The 15,311-nt window shown below is 36.3% G+C and overlaps 2 long non-coding RNA genes across 2 annotated transcripts; one reads left to right on the top strand and one right to left on the bottom strand.

Moving 5' to 3' along the window:
- Positions 1–4,350: 4,350 nt before the first annotated feature.
- Positions 4,351–5,323, bottom strand: LOC148855004 (uncharacterized). The gene is made up of 2 exons (XR_016112372.1): positions 4,777–5,323; positions 4,351–4,682 (listed from the first exon to the last, which is right to left on the bottom strand). It is a non-coding gene; the product is annotated as an uncharacterized LOC148855004 (long non-coding RNA).
- Positions 5,324–7,116: 1,793 nt separating this feature from the next.
- On the top strand, positions 7,117–7,960 carry LOC148855003 (uncharacterized). The gene is made up of 2 exons (XR_016112570.1): positions 7,117–7,651; positions 7,744–7,960. It is a non-coding gene; the product is annotated as an uncharacterized LOC148855003 (long non-coding RNA).
- The last annotated feature ends 7,351 nt before the right edge of the window (positions 7,961–15,311 follow it).

The raw sequence follows: 15,311 nt of genomic DNA, 5'->3' as shown, positions 1-15,311 counted from the left end.
GGACAGTCGGATTATCGACTCGAAAACCAATGGCCAAAATGGTTCCATTTCCGGGTCATTTTTTAAAACCATAATTTTAATTATGAACTCCAATAGGTTGTGGAATCAATAATAATATTTTACACATACACCAGCCATACAGAAAAGTACAAACAGGCCCATTGCAGATTTCTGAATTCCAATACAGACTTATAAACATTTAAAATGCCAAATACCCCACTCTATATACCAATTCTCGCCCATGAATTGGCATACTGACACCTACCCCCAACTGTACTTAGGGCATAAGAATTCTGAACCTCCGTCATTCTCCCTAAAATATATGAAATATATGAGACCCACAACCATTAACTGTACGTCCCACTGGTGCGGAGTGATATCACTGGTTCTACGTTCCGTTACACTGCTAATCCGAATTCACCCACTTTCGGAGCTAAAAGTCAGAAATGAACTCGAGAAATGGATAGATCGAGAGGTTACATACTGGAATCAGAGGGCACGGGTCACTTGAAATCCTGAAGGTGTAAATAGTCTCTTCTCTTAGATATCCCAAGGGAATTGAAAAACCTGACATTCACCCTTTTGACGATTAACAAACAACATTCTAGACATGGAAACGGAAGCATAGGCATTTAGGCCACACATGGTAGCTTCAAGCTTAACATTGTGGGAAATGATTGGACCATCTTCTCTCATTTGAGATTAAATGGCACCAAAAACTTTTCCATTTTAAGTTAGCCACAATGTGAAAGCCTAGGGTTTATAATAGCAGATCAGCAGTATTGGATCAAAATTAATTGCGTGAGGATTATGGTGAGATTTCCTGCAACCAAAAACCCTGCATGAGAAACAAGTCAATTACACATTGAAAACATTTCCTGTGAATTAGATCTATTCATGGGTCGAGTAGTCTGACGGGCCGGCTCAGTCTGATCCATTATAAGTTGGGTTTAGATATGAATTTAGACTCCAGGATTCAGGTTTTCTCAAAACAGCTCGGTCCAATCCCATGCCTGAATTGATAATAGAAAAAAAATATATTTTATATAATAAAAATATATATAATATTTTTTTTTCTTTGTTTATCTTCTCATTTTTCTAGCCATAATGAGATATTTTATTTATTTTTGGGTTTTGAGGTCCTTTAATATAAATAAATTAGTTTCTTATCGAGTAAAAAAAAGAAAAAAATATTTTTTTTTCAATTTATTTGCAGGCTTCAGGCTCAGGCCCGGGTTTGGGACTTTATATGAGGGTTGGGCTCAGACTGAATACCTAGCTTGATAGTTGGGGCAGGCTTGGGCTCAGGCCTGACCGTATTATGTTAAAGTGTTAATATAGAGACCAAGCCCACCTATGAACAGGTTCACCCATGAATTTAACATAACTGAAGAGGAGTCCAATGTGATGGGTAATATGAACGAGTTGGACAGAACCCTTCACCCATTCTAAATTCTTTTTGTTTTTTTTCTCCTCACCTACATAGTTTTTTCTCACCATTCTCGACAAGCAATGACATTGGCAGAAGCAAGCTTTCTTAATTTTCTCTCTTGCTAGTCGGATGTTATTGTCGACGAACTCATGTCATAGGAAAGAAGACGTAGGAAAGCTCAACTCCGCCCATGACCCACCATCACTTAATTGATAACAGTCTCAAAACCTTGAATTGTTTGATCGTTTAAATGGGGCTCGCATAACTAACTATCGGGTTCTGACATCTGAGAAAGCAAATATGAAACACAAGTACAAACCAAACAGTTGTCGAGACAGTCAGGCCCTGCCTAACAACTCAATGAATTGCATTTATTGTTGGCATTCCTACCAACCCAGCTTTACGGAAACTTGTAAATGCAAGAGATCTGCTTACACTCCCTCTCAATTCAACTGCTTGGGAAGTTGGGATATGGTTGAGTCACACAATTGGGGCCATCTACAATTCCTGAATTCAACTCCTTCCAATTATCAGCACCCTCTATCCAACTTAACTCAATGCGCTGAGTGCAAAATTTTCATCCATAATGCCACCACCCTTGTTTACGGTGTAAAGACCGGATCAGTGTAAACTTGAACTCGGGTTCAGTTTTTTCGAGGCAACACTTTCCCCTCTCGTTCCCACCCTCTCTGATTCTGACCAGAGGCAATACAACGGCCATAGTGTTGGCCTTCTATGCGGTCGGCGACCGAAAGTAGTCCAACCAACATTTCAATCTAGATCTAAGCAAATGAACCTAGAACATCTAAGAAAACGGAATTTCACTGATCTCATATCAGATCTGATGGGAACTGAGAACTATTAAACTTCCCTCCGATCTTAGCTAGTGTCAAGGTAATGCAGGTAGGTAAAACCAGATTTACAACCTCGGATCTGAAAATAACAAATGTAAACGTGGCGCACCACCGGATCTACAACCTCCATTTATAAAACTCCGGCAAGATTCACAACCTCCAAGCCTGCGTTTATTTGGAATGTAAACCTCATCTAAAACTCCATTGGAGCTTCACACGGAAGCTTATGAAAAAAGTGAATATATTCATTGGAGCTTTACTGTAAATGACATTTTACATGGATTTACAATATAAACCAAACCTCCATCCAATCACTGACAAAACCGAACCAATGGTGACGTTTTATACCAATAACGTTCTACACCACAAAGGAACAAACACAGCCTAACTGCGCACGAATTTTCCCTCCCCTAGTCCTACCATCGTCACTCAACTCCAGAAAAGCGTATTTACACCGCGAAACAAACACAGTCCAAGGCTGTCCATTAGCAATTGCATCTAAATTCCAAACTCAACAAAACCACATCTAGAAGACCAGAACCTTGAGCTATAACCTCACCCTCTCGTCTAAAAAATTGGAAATGTCAGGATCCACATTATTCATCAGAAGCCAAAAACGAGCTACATACGATACTCGTTTGTGAGCACCAAATCCGATTTCATCCCCACGGCACGAAGCAATTACATCTCGACTCTGGAGTCGCTTCCTAGTTTTTGTAGTTGCACTAGTTGTAATCCACAACAGAACGTACTTTTAAATAGAACGAGTCCCTATTGTTTGATTACCCCAAGCCGGACGAGACTTGTGGTCGATGGTTTTACTCCGTTAAGGGGAGATGGAGAACCGAAACGTGGAGCCACACAGGTTTCCCAACACACCGTTTGATACAAGAAAAACACAGAATCCTGCTGAAAGGGTTGGTAAGAACTTCAAGCAAGAGGATACACAACGCATCAGTTTCATCACGTGCCTATCATCAAGAGTTAAAAACTGAGCTCAGGATAATCGTTTTTAGTTCAATTATTCAATAATCAATAGCTTTCTTGTCGCCGCTTCTTTTAGTTGCACAGAACTAAAACTCAGATACGAGGCTAGCTTATCATTATAAATCACACTACGCTCCAGGATATCGGTACTCAGGATCCTCGACGCCATGTTAAACAAAAAGAGCTTTCTCAGCTAGCTACAGGAAATTGCGACTCGCGAGTCGGACGCCTTTAGCAAGTGAAATTGGGAAAATGGTGGTACAGCTTTTGGTTCAAGTTCTTAACTGCCTCGGTCTGATCGGCCCCCTCTTAGACCGTAGTATTGAGAAGGTGGAGTCTTTAATTGTCGGAATGTACAGACTATGAAGCAAGTCTTTTAATGGACTGCACAAAATTCCAAATCCTTCCAAGCCATAACCGTGCAGTTAAATAACTCAACCCTGTCAAACTCGGTCAATTCAGACCAGACCCATTTGCGACTCACCGTTTCAACAGACCCAGAAAAGCAGTACAATTGCAAACCTAAAGAAGTAATAATGAAGTATTATTACACAACGCCCGTGGCTAAAAGCAGCGTAGAAGTTCAAGAATCTTGCGAAGAATGGATTTTTTTACCCAACGAAATCTGTACACTGTAATGTTTCGTTGACAGGTTCAGCAACAGAGAACACCAAATATGGAATCCAAACACCACCAAACACAGAAAAGCAGTACATTTGCAGACCTAAAGAAGTAATGGAGAAGTATTACACAACGCCCGTGCCTAAAAGCAGCGTAGAAGTTAAATAATCTTGCGAAGAATGGATTTTTTTACCCAAAGGATCATTTTCACATTTGTAATGTTTCGATGGCAGGTTCAGCAACAGAAAACACAAAATATGAAATTCAAACACCACCAAACCCAGAAGAGGTTTCCAGAGAATCGGAACAATCAAGGATAAAAGTTGAACATCGGGTATACACAACTTTCAAGCACTAGTTGCACCACAAATCTTTCGACGATTGAGGTTATAGCATAGATTACAATGACTAGCGTAAGGCCACGAACATCCAAAAGCGAAATGGAAGAAAATCAGAGAAAGAAAACGCAGTCTATCATGAATCATGAATCATATCTACACTTTATGCAACCTTGAATATTTTTCTCATCTACAAGAATATATTGAACAATTAATTGCCTAAACTTCCCCAAGATTTTGGAACATTATTTTGATTGCGATTTTGTGCAAGATCATTCAGGATTGCACCTTAACTTTCACAAGAAGAAAACAGGACAGCACCCGTTACCTGGATTCAAAGCATAGTTCCTTGAAAAGTTTCTTTTCGACCAGTTGGCGTTTGCTTCATGTTATACAAGTTCTTGATACATCCTGCTAGTCAAGACTTTCTCGAAAGATGGATTAATGAGGCTAAATTCCATTAAAAGAAGAAGATCAGTACTTCAGGAAAATATGAAGCACACAAAAGAAAGAAAAAAAAAACATTATGAGATTAAAATCCTACTGTGATGAAAGAATTTGTTTTCGCTAGAACTGCTTATAGATAAAAAGGCAGGAAAAAAAGTTAACAATCAAATAGATAAACAGAAGAGGTATCAGAGATGATGATGTAGAGCTCCCTTCAATCCAAACAAGGTTCTCATCTGGATAATGCAGCTCCTGAAATATGCAAACCACAAACCTATCCAAATCCCTCCAAGCTTGATATAGGGCTGTGGAATCCATAATTCAGCGGCTCTATCTAACCAGAAAGAACCAATATTGGACTTGAAGGAGCTCCACCCCATAACCCCAAAATGCCAAATCTAAGTTCCTTCACCCCCTCAAGACCCTACACAACCACAGTATTCCACACCCCTCGGCCCAGAACCCAAAAGGGGTAACCGAGGTCGCAAACACCCTACAGAACTGAGTTACCAGACTCACCACCAACCACAGAACAGTACACACAGCCGGAGAAACCCTAAACCAACCATGGAAGCATCGAAGGGTAGAAGGGTGATCTTTTATAAGGAGAAGCTGACCGAGTGAGGAATTAATGGTGGGGGGTCGGCAGACCAGTTTTTCTATCTCGATAAAAAATCTCGGGAAGCGGCTCGTAAGATTCCCTGAAAGCCTGAAGCCCATCACATGTCCTGGCCGCGAGATTTCGTTCAATTTCCAGTCTATTTTATCTTCTCGTGATATTTTGATCCGGTACACCTCTCCCCACCATTATATAATAGCTAAATCTGTAGGGCCACGCTGAGCGTGATCTAGTTCAAGCGAGTTATGTCGAAGATACAGAACGATGAGGGAGAGGGATATGCGTGTATATACGAAGCGAAAATTTTGAAAAAGGAGGAGACGTACACGTGGCGGTGAGGAGCGTGAAAAACGGGAAATGAATGAATAAGAGGTTTGAATAGACAAAAGAGACGTTGATGTGACAAGACATGACGGATTGGGGCCAGAGCCTCTTCAGACAATTGAGAGCACGGAAGCCCTATATCCCGGGTGGGCCGGTAGCGTGCGCCAATGAGTGAGTGGGCTGTTGCTTCAGTCAAGATACCCAAATCCAACGATAGATCTTGTGGTACGGCCCATATCTCGCCCATCTGCTCTTCGTCTTTTAGGGCAAATCCTCGCCACGGGTTTCAAATCACCCTAAGCCAACGGTTAAAGAAGTCCACGATAAAAGAAAATGCACATATAATTAAAAAAAGAAAACCCCGCTGCGCTGAACTGCAATCCATGACGGATGTCTTACTGTTATATGCCTCCCTATCTTAGCTATATATATAGAAATCAGAATATATATTTCTATTAGAATGTATAGAGCTAAATCAGTTAATAATTATTAATGAATTAAGCCGTTCAATCAAGCAGAGTAAAATAAGAAAAGATGATTAAGGATTTGTGACCATTTGAATTTGGCAAAAGCTTTAAATGTCGAGTTGTATTGTTCAATAGTTCTCTTCTTTATTTGGGATCGGGACGAGGATAATGTAAGACAAGTTAATAATATTGGTGGAATTAAATTAATATAATAAGAACATCTTTCAAATTTTAATTGTTTTTAAAATTTTCAATTTTTCTGTCATTTTATTTGCACCTGCATGACATAAGCACTTTCAAGAAGTTGGGTTTGGATTTCACAAAATTTCAGTGGGCTTGTCCCGAAAACCTGCGCTAAAGACGGTTTAAAATGTAAACTGTGACCAATCCGACTTTCAAGAAGCACCTCCTTGCCCTTCATTTACCGAAAGAAAATTGTTGATCAAAACATTAAATGAGCCTCTGAGTGATAAATGGTGAGTTATTGCGGGAAACTTTTATATGGATATTTATTAAACTTAGGGAACAGCACTTTGATGGAAAGATACAAAAGTTTCAGAAAAATAGAAAAATATAAAAAAAATTAGAATGGTTACCACGTGGCAATTTGATTTGAGGTTTAAAAAAGAACCAATAATTTTTCTTCTAGTACTTAAATCTCAACAATATTTTGGACCTTTGGGAACGGTGCTGCTTACAATCTAGTTAAAGTTGATTTTTCTTCTACTTTTCGTTTGAAAGACTCCTTTCTTTGAACAATATGTGTTCCACAAGACGGTGAAGCGCCACCTTATAAATCACTAAAACAAATAAAATTATGATAAATTTTTTAAATTATTCTTATTGTTTAACTAATTAATTAATTGAAAATTGATTGAAGCTACTTATTATTTTTAACAATTGACAAACTCTATCCTTATAATTAATTTCCATTAGTATTCCGTCAAAACTCGCATATACGTGAAATCACGTGACATTAAAATTCTTTTAAAACCCAATATTACCCCTCCCTTGTCCCCTTCCTCTGACCGGCACTGGAACCGATCTAACTCCTTTCACATGACCTGTCCTTCGCTTCCTATTCGCCATTGCCCACTTCGGTACTTTAATGACGAAGCCTTCCAACCTAAGATAAAGCCAGAAAAAGGAGCCACGCAAGAAGCCATTAAAGTATCTTCTAAGCTTTCTATTTTTCCGTACTTTAATGGCGACTTATTTGTTGCTATGACGATCACGGCAATCGTAAGGAGCTCAGATCTGTCCATTTCGTTCGAGGATTACTGGTCCTCGATTTTGCTCACGTCAAGCCCCCCTGGTTCCGTTGTTTATTTAGCATTTCTTTAATCGAGTGCATCTTTGTTCTTTGGATATGGTGGAATTCGTTTCGTCAGCTTCTCATTTGCAGCTTTCGCTGCCTGTATTATCTGGTTCTATAAACCCTTTAAAGACAAAACCCCACCTTACACCTTTCAATCCAATCCGAAATTAAAATTAAAAAAAAAAAAAAGCAAAAGAATCCGCAAAACCAATCCATCAAGCTATTGAGCAATCAAGCAAGCTCTGTAAGTCCACTGTTTTTTATACTTCTTAGTCTCTTACTCTGTTCATACTTTCCACTTCTCGCTTCTCATTCGCTGGAATTTTGGATTTGCAGAGAAGGGCTTGAAAATGGCGATTTTGGAAGCATCAATGACTGCAACGGTTGATAATTCTGAAGAGAATCAGGAGAACTCAGAGCCACTGATTCCTGGGTTACCGGACAAGATCGCCGAGCACTGTCTTTTACATCTCTCCTACCCTTATCAGACGTTGGTTCATTCTGTGTGTCTTCATCTCGGAACAGAGCCATAACGAACCCCAACTTTCTGCTTTCCAAGAAAACCTTCTTGCTCTCTTTCCTCTCTAAACATGTGCGTGTATAATACACCTTCCTTCAATGCCTCCTTCCAAGGGGGAGATATCTGCCCTTTTAAACAACCAATAACGATCTTCAAGTCACCCTGAATCGTAAATGTCTGGCCCACGCAGCCAAAGCCTCGACTGCATTAATAGAAGAAGTGCCAAGAATGCAATACTTTGCCCAAATGGTCTTTAACGATAGCCACAACTTAACATATTCCCTCCCTCATACAAGAAGCATTAAAATTGATTTTAATTTCATCATACTTGGGGGATCCAAGTAATGAGATTCCAATTTTTTCCTTACTATTTTATGTTCAGAATTATCATTAGGCTCCCGATATTCAAAGAAAGCCTTTCCCGCTCTCTCCAATATGGTTTGGGGGGCCGCCTCTTTATTTTCAAAAATTTTCCTAGTTATGTTCTTCCAAATCTGCCAGAGAATGAAAACACATTTTTCCTTCATAAAATTTTTCTCCATTATGTCCTTGTGAATAGAAGACCACCAATCAACCATCTGATTTATATTCCCATTAGAACTAACAACATTAAGATCAACGCAAGCCCAAACTTGCTTAGAAATGGTGTAGTCTAAGAAAATATGATTTAAATCCTCACTAACCCCACACCAATCATAATCCCCATCTATATTAACACCTTTCTTACGAAGGTTGGCCTTAGAGGAGATTGTTATTTAAGCACAAGATGCAAAAAAACTTGTAACTTTGGGGAGCATCAAATATTCCACACAGTCAAATACCAATTTAAAGGGGATTCACTAATACCTTCATTACTACTAATCAGTTCGTAAGCTTATTTTATGGTGAAAGAGCCTCTCGGAGTTAAACCCTATATTAACCTATCTTGTTCACCACCCATAGGAATGAAAATGGCTTTAATTTTGTTCCACAAGTTAAGAGGGACTGAACATTGAATTTTTTTCCTCAATCCAAACCCTTCTCTCTTTATCAATGTATTCACTTGCTAACTCATCTTCGTTGATAGTCATGGAGTTGGGGAAATATCCCAAAAGGGGACCACCATCAACCCAATTACCTATCTAGAATTTAATTGAGTTACTATTGCCAAGCTTCTGTCTAAGACCACTTCTTGGGAGATCTTTAGCACCTAAAACTCCTCGTCAGGCCCACGAGATCTCCTTCCTTCTCTTACTCTCCCATAGGCTTTCTTTCCTTAAATATTTACCTTTTACCACCTTTACCCATATGCTTTCTTCTTCAAAGAGGATTTTCCACCCAAGCTTAGCCAAGCTAGTTTCATTCATCCACTTAAGATTCTTCATCCTTAATCCACCCTACTTTTTTGAGTACATACAATTAAAGAGATGCACAAGATATTTACCATTGTCTTTGTCCTAGAGAAAATTCCTTTGCATTCTATTAACTTCCTTAATAGTATTTTGAAGAATTTTTAAAGACCTCATGATGAATAAAAGCATCATGGAAGTCATAGAATTCAACAAAGTCAATCTCCCAACCAACGATAATGTTTTCTTTTTCCAGCCAGAAAGTCTTTTGCTAACTTTCTCATTTAAGTCCTTAAAAGTATACTTTGTGACTCTTGAGTTGATAACATGGGCTCCCAAATAATTCTTAGATTCAGAATGAATAGGAATTTTTAAAATTTGAGCAATAATTTTCCAGAACCTATTAGGGGTGTTGCAGGTTGGGTTCAGCAAAAATGATGCAATCATCTGCGAATTGCAGGATTGGGATTTTGGAGCATTCCTTTCGTAGGTCTACACGCATTCCTTTCGACAGAGGACAAAAAGGTACGGAGAGAGTAGGTCACCCTGTCTAATACCTCACCTCTAGGTTTAAAAGGCGTGTCATTAATAATAATATGAAAGGAGAATACACTCCATCACCCAACCAAACCATTTATGATGGAATCCGAATTTCTTTAGTATTTTCTCAATAAAATCCCATTCCAACTTTCTCCATGTCAACCTTACAAACCATAATTCACTTCTTACATTTTTTCTTTCTTTTTCATGGAATGGAATATTTCATGAGCAATTAAGATATATATCATCATTGATTTGTCTATTAGGCATAATAACACTTCATTAAAGGAAAATTAAATTATCAAGGGCAGGTTTTATCCTATTCATCAAAATATTTTAGATGACCTTATAAATCACATTACATAAACTAATAGGTTTGTAATTATTAACAGTCTTTGGATTCTCTACTTTCGGGATAAGAGTTATGGAAGTTTTATTCAGAATGGGGACACAATTTCCCAGTGTGGAAGGACTTAATAGTCCCACAAAAGTCTTCCTTTATAATATTCCGAAACTTCTTAAAAAATAGGGCATTAAGTCCATCCCGACCTGGAGCTTTAAGGTCCCCAATAGTTTGGAGGGCATCAAAGATTTCCCTATTTGAAACCTCTTTAATAATAAATTTATTCTGTTCTTCAGAAAGTTTCCTTTAAATCTCCTTAATGAAATCATTAACCCCTTGAGTACCCTCACCTTTAAATCTATTTTCAAACTCATAACTAAAATAATTTGCAACTTGCAAGTGATTTTCAATTTTTTCTCCTTGGTTAAAAACATAGGTGATTCTGTTACTAGCTCTTCTAATAGTAGTTATCACCTAAAAGAATCTATTATTTTCGTCACCAACATTGATCCAGTCAATTCTAGATTTCTGAGTCCAGTAAACTTCTTTCAAGAGAATATTATTTATTTCAGTAGTAGACTTTTTATACCAATAAAGAATCTCAACCAATACATTTTTATTGGACATCATTGGTACCTTTTTCCTGATTATATATCAATGGGATTCGTTGCTCAAATAGAAATGTACTGGGAGTACTACATTTACTTAACAATTTGTAGTTGGTACACCAAAAATCCAAAATTAATGTGAACCTCTTGGAAAGAGGAAACTAGTAGATCTAGTGTGCATTGATATACACATCATTTATTATCACTTTCTAGTTGTATGCCACTGTAAGATGTGGAGGAAGAGAGATGAGTACATTGCAAGAATATGAAAATAAATGGAGGATAAAAAATAAATGAAGAAGAGAGTGGGAAATGAGGAAAATATATGAGTTAAATGTGGGAAGTAAGGAAAATAGATGGGTTAAGTTTTCAAAATGGAACCAAGGAAGGTATCAATATTATATGGTATGAATTTGAAGAAAAATATAAAAAAAAAAATACATGTTTTCTTGTCTAAATTCTTAGACCCAAAGATTGATTATGAACTGATGAACATAACATGCCATATATAACTTTAATTCTGAAAAAAAAAATTGCCTAATTATCCTTGCCAATGACAAATACACAATGGGTATATCAATCGCTCTGGATCCGATGCCTTTGGACTCGAGAGTCCATCCAATTTTTTACATGTTGACAATGATATAAGCAAAACCTTTATTCTTAGTTTGGAAGGAGTACAAATACAAATATGTACAGTGCAAATGCATACAAAATAATACTAAGTACAAGGTTTTACACTCTACATATTTGTATTTATACTCCTTTCAAACTAAGCCTTAATGGTTTTGTTTGCAGCATTTTTACAGAATATTAATATCAACCTTTGTTTGAAGTATTTTTGTCAATTGTTCAACAAGTTAAAGGTTTTGCTACATAATATGTGTGTCATTGTGGCAAGCATTAAGTGAATTTATGGATCAATTTGGAAAGAATGCAAATACAAATACTTACGGTTCAAAACATTGTTTATAGTCCATATTTGTGTTTTTAAATGTTTTATTTGCATTGAATATATTTGTATTTGCACCCTTTAGATTTGGAAAGAGTACAAATACAAATATACATTACAAAAATAATATAAAATATAAGGTTTTTCACTTTACATATTGCTCCTTCCAAATTGAGAGAAAAAATTCTTTCAAATCCAAATGCTAAAGATTAAGTATATATCAATAAACTCTAGATCTCCTAGTTACTCATCCCGGCCCAAAGGAAATTGACCTTGGGGTGTATAAGTACAAATTGTGAAGTGAATATAGTATATCTTTTGTATTTACTCTCCAAGGTGCATTCCTGTTGGGTATTGAATCCCAATCAAGAAGCAAATCCTAATGTTGACCAACAAAAATGCATTGTTGAGATAACCACTAGAAGAAGAATATGGGTGCTCCATTTGAACTCAAAACTAAGTATATGTTTGGCATCAATGCTGCAGTTGCAGCATTGTTTTCTGAGAAAACCGTGTTGTTGATGTGTGGCTTAGAGCACAATTTTCTATTTGGTACTAATGCTCCAGGAAATGTTTTCTTCACTTCTATTCATTATCCACTGCCACATCACTGCCTTATTGCTAGCAATGAGCTGCAATTCTAGGAAATGCCAAATTTGGCGTTGTTTCAAGCCATGCCTTCCTGATTCTCAAAGTGTGGCTTAAATCACAATTTTATATGGAAAAACTGTTCCAAATAAATGACTATTTTTTGCATCAATGTATTTTTCTACATAGCACTGTTGTGGCACCATTTTCTGGAGCAATAGCAACGGTTCCTAATAGACGCTAAATTGCAACTTGGCTAATAATTCCCTTTCTTTATATCTTTCCATTGAGGTGCTCTTCCTCCAACCACCACGATAGATAAGTTTTCCATTAAGGAGATTTGGATCAACCATGTGAATTATTGGGGAATTTCAAGAATAGATTATCTGTTACACTGAGGCTAATGTTTTGATCAAATATTACGAAAGCTGACTTCAGATATAAATATCTTTTTAGTACTAGTGGGTAAAAATAAAAGTAATATAAAGGTACGTGGAATAAAATTTAGGGAAATTTATGGTTTTTCCACCCTTTCCCCTTTGAACTTTGATGGATTTCCTCAACTGTTATATATGTACAAATCAATAAAAATTCAGGAGTTGAGGAAGTCAATAAAATCCTATGAATTTAAAGACATTTAGATTTTGAAAGATTCTTTTATTATTTTTCTTTAAATGTCTTAATTCATTGTTTTAAAGTTAAAAATTAAAATATTTAAATAATTATTTACAAGCACTATCATTATAAAAATATTCTGATTAAATTTTTATGGCCCACTGATGAAGGCGTGTAATAAAAGGTGGGTTAAAATGAAGCTTCTATTTATAGATTTTTTTTGGTCAAAACCCAAGACAAAACTTATCTGGATGGTGTACAAATCATTTGCCAAATTAGCTACATGATTTCTCTAAGGTCCCATTTGATTTTTGGTATGTTACTTACTCGGATAAATGCACTTATCTAGGTAAGTATTTCACAGGGTAAGTGCATTTACCCGTGTTCTTTTATTTCCCATGTTCATAAGGCAATGACTATTTCAGCTGCAAAAATCAATTATTAAAAGGGGCATTTTTGTCCCATTCAAGTGTTGACAACTTTCCCCAAGGTGGAAAAGTTATTTACCCATAGGTCTATCATTGGATCGGACTAGGATTGGATTCATCTAAATCAGAGTTCAATTCAACATGTTGTTGGTTGCATTCGACTTCGATTTGAAATCCAATCGGATTATGTGTAGGGAAGCCGAGTTTGAATCCAATCGGATTTTTCAGATTTCATATTTTTATCCAACTTTGACTAAAGGTACATATTTTAGTAGTTGAATGGTTACAATTGCCGAATGTAATATTATTAAAACAAAATCTATAATCAATATTTTTTAATTAGAAGTTTTGAAACAATTATGTAATTTGTAAAATTTAAATTTTTATTTCAAAAAAAAGGAAATAATCTATAATTTATTCAGATCAAATGAAAACCTATGGTCAAGAAGAAATTGGTGCATGAAAACTCTATGGCCAAGAAGAAAACCTAGGTGAGAAAAAAACAGCGACGATGACTTGGTTGTTGCAGAGAGTGAGAGTTGAAAAAGGAGAGAATGACAACAACTTAGCAAATGGAAAGGTGAATTAGGCAACAACAAGAGAGGAGAAGTGAGAAGAAAATGTCGACTGAGGGTTTAGGATTTTAGGGTTCATTGACTAGGGGTTTAAGGAATAGATTTCCTCATTTACCCCTAAGAAATTTTATCTATTCCATAAATTTATATAAGTATATAATATAAAATTATTTATATTTATAAATATATCGGACTTGGGCTTTTATCGAATCATATGGGAGTGAGTCCAAGTTCAACCCGATCTTTAATCGGATTCTACTTTTGCCATTCAAATCCAATCTGATATGACACTCAAGGTTTTAAAAATCAACCCGAAGAACGAATTAGTCAGGGGTCCAGTTCTGAAGTCAAACGATCTAACCGTTCGAACCGAACGGTCATCCAGTCCTGACAAAAATACAAAAAAAATTAAAAAAATAAAAAGGTCAAAACCGTTCGAACGGTTAATCGCCTGGGTTAGTAGTTTGCTAGCCAAAATCAACGATTTTTGGCAAAAAATTGGTTTTGGGAAAATATGGAACTAGTCCCAGTTTTGAAAACCATGATGACATTTACCTCATTCGAATCTAGGATTATCGACTTGGATATCGTATCGGGTCACAGGTCTATAGGTATCATTGATAGGCCTATTTACCCACCTAGTAGATGGGATGCCTAGGAAAATAAACTTTCCCTAGTCCCCACATAAGTCTAAAAAAAGAATATGGATTTCTTGGTAAATGAAAATCAAAATCCCATTTACCAGCTTTCCCCCTCTCAAAATCCAAAAATAGAATGCCTCCTTATAAGTGGTACAAATACATAGGGTTATCTCTCTACTTGATTGATTGGTAAACCTATCTCAAAAGTATAGATGCATTGTTTTATAATATCAAGCTACCATCACTGTTGGTAGCTAGGGGTGATGATTTATACATAAACCAGAAAATTTTTGGAGGGTAATTGGTTACTGATAGGGTAATTGGTTACTGATATTAAATGAGTTGAAAATTGGTAATTTTAAGATAGTCAATGCATTCAATTATTTCTCATTAAATCTCAACATTTAAGGCATTTTTGTTTATTCTCATCATTAAATTCTATTAATTAAATCTATATATAATAAATTAATAATTCCAATAACATACAAACTTGTACTTTTAAAATCTATCTAGAAAAAAATAGTGTTTTCATCTAGGTAGTGGTAAGAAATTAAACCATTTTGGGTCAAATGGGCCAACTCATGTTGACACAATTAAATAATAAAATTTAAAAATAGATAAAATGCAAAAAAATATAAATATTAAAAAAGGGATCATTTTTAACATCATATATTCGACATATTAAACACTAATAAGTATGACAATAAGAAATGTTTTTTTATTAATGATGAAAATGGAATGTAAGATTTAAGACCAATTGGAAATA

Source organism: Nelumbo lutea, chromosome 4 (assembly GCF_056320005.1).
Source record: "Nelumbo lutea isolate HS-2025 chromosome 4, American lotus-T2T, whole genome shotgun sequence".
In the NCBI taxonomy this organism is placed as follows: domain Eukaryota; kingdom Viridiplantae; phylum Streptophyta; class Magnoliopsida; order Proteales; family Nelumbonaceae; genus Nelumbo; species Nelumbo lutea.
This window is presented reverse-complemented; position numbering and strand designations above follow the sequence as displayed.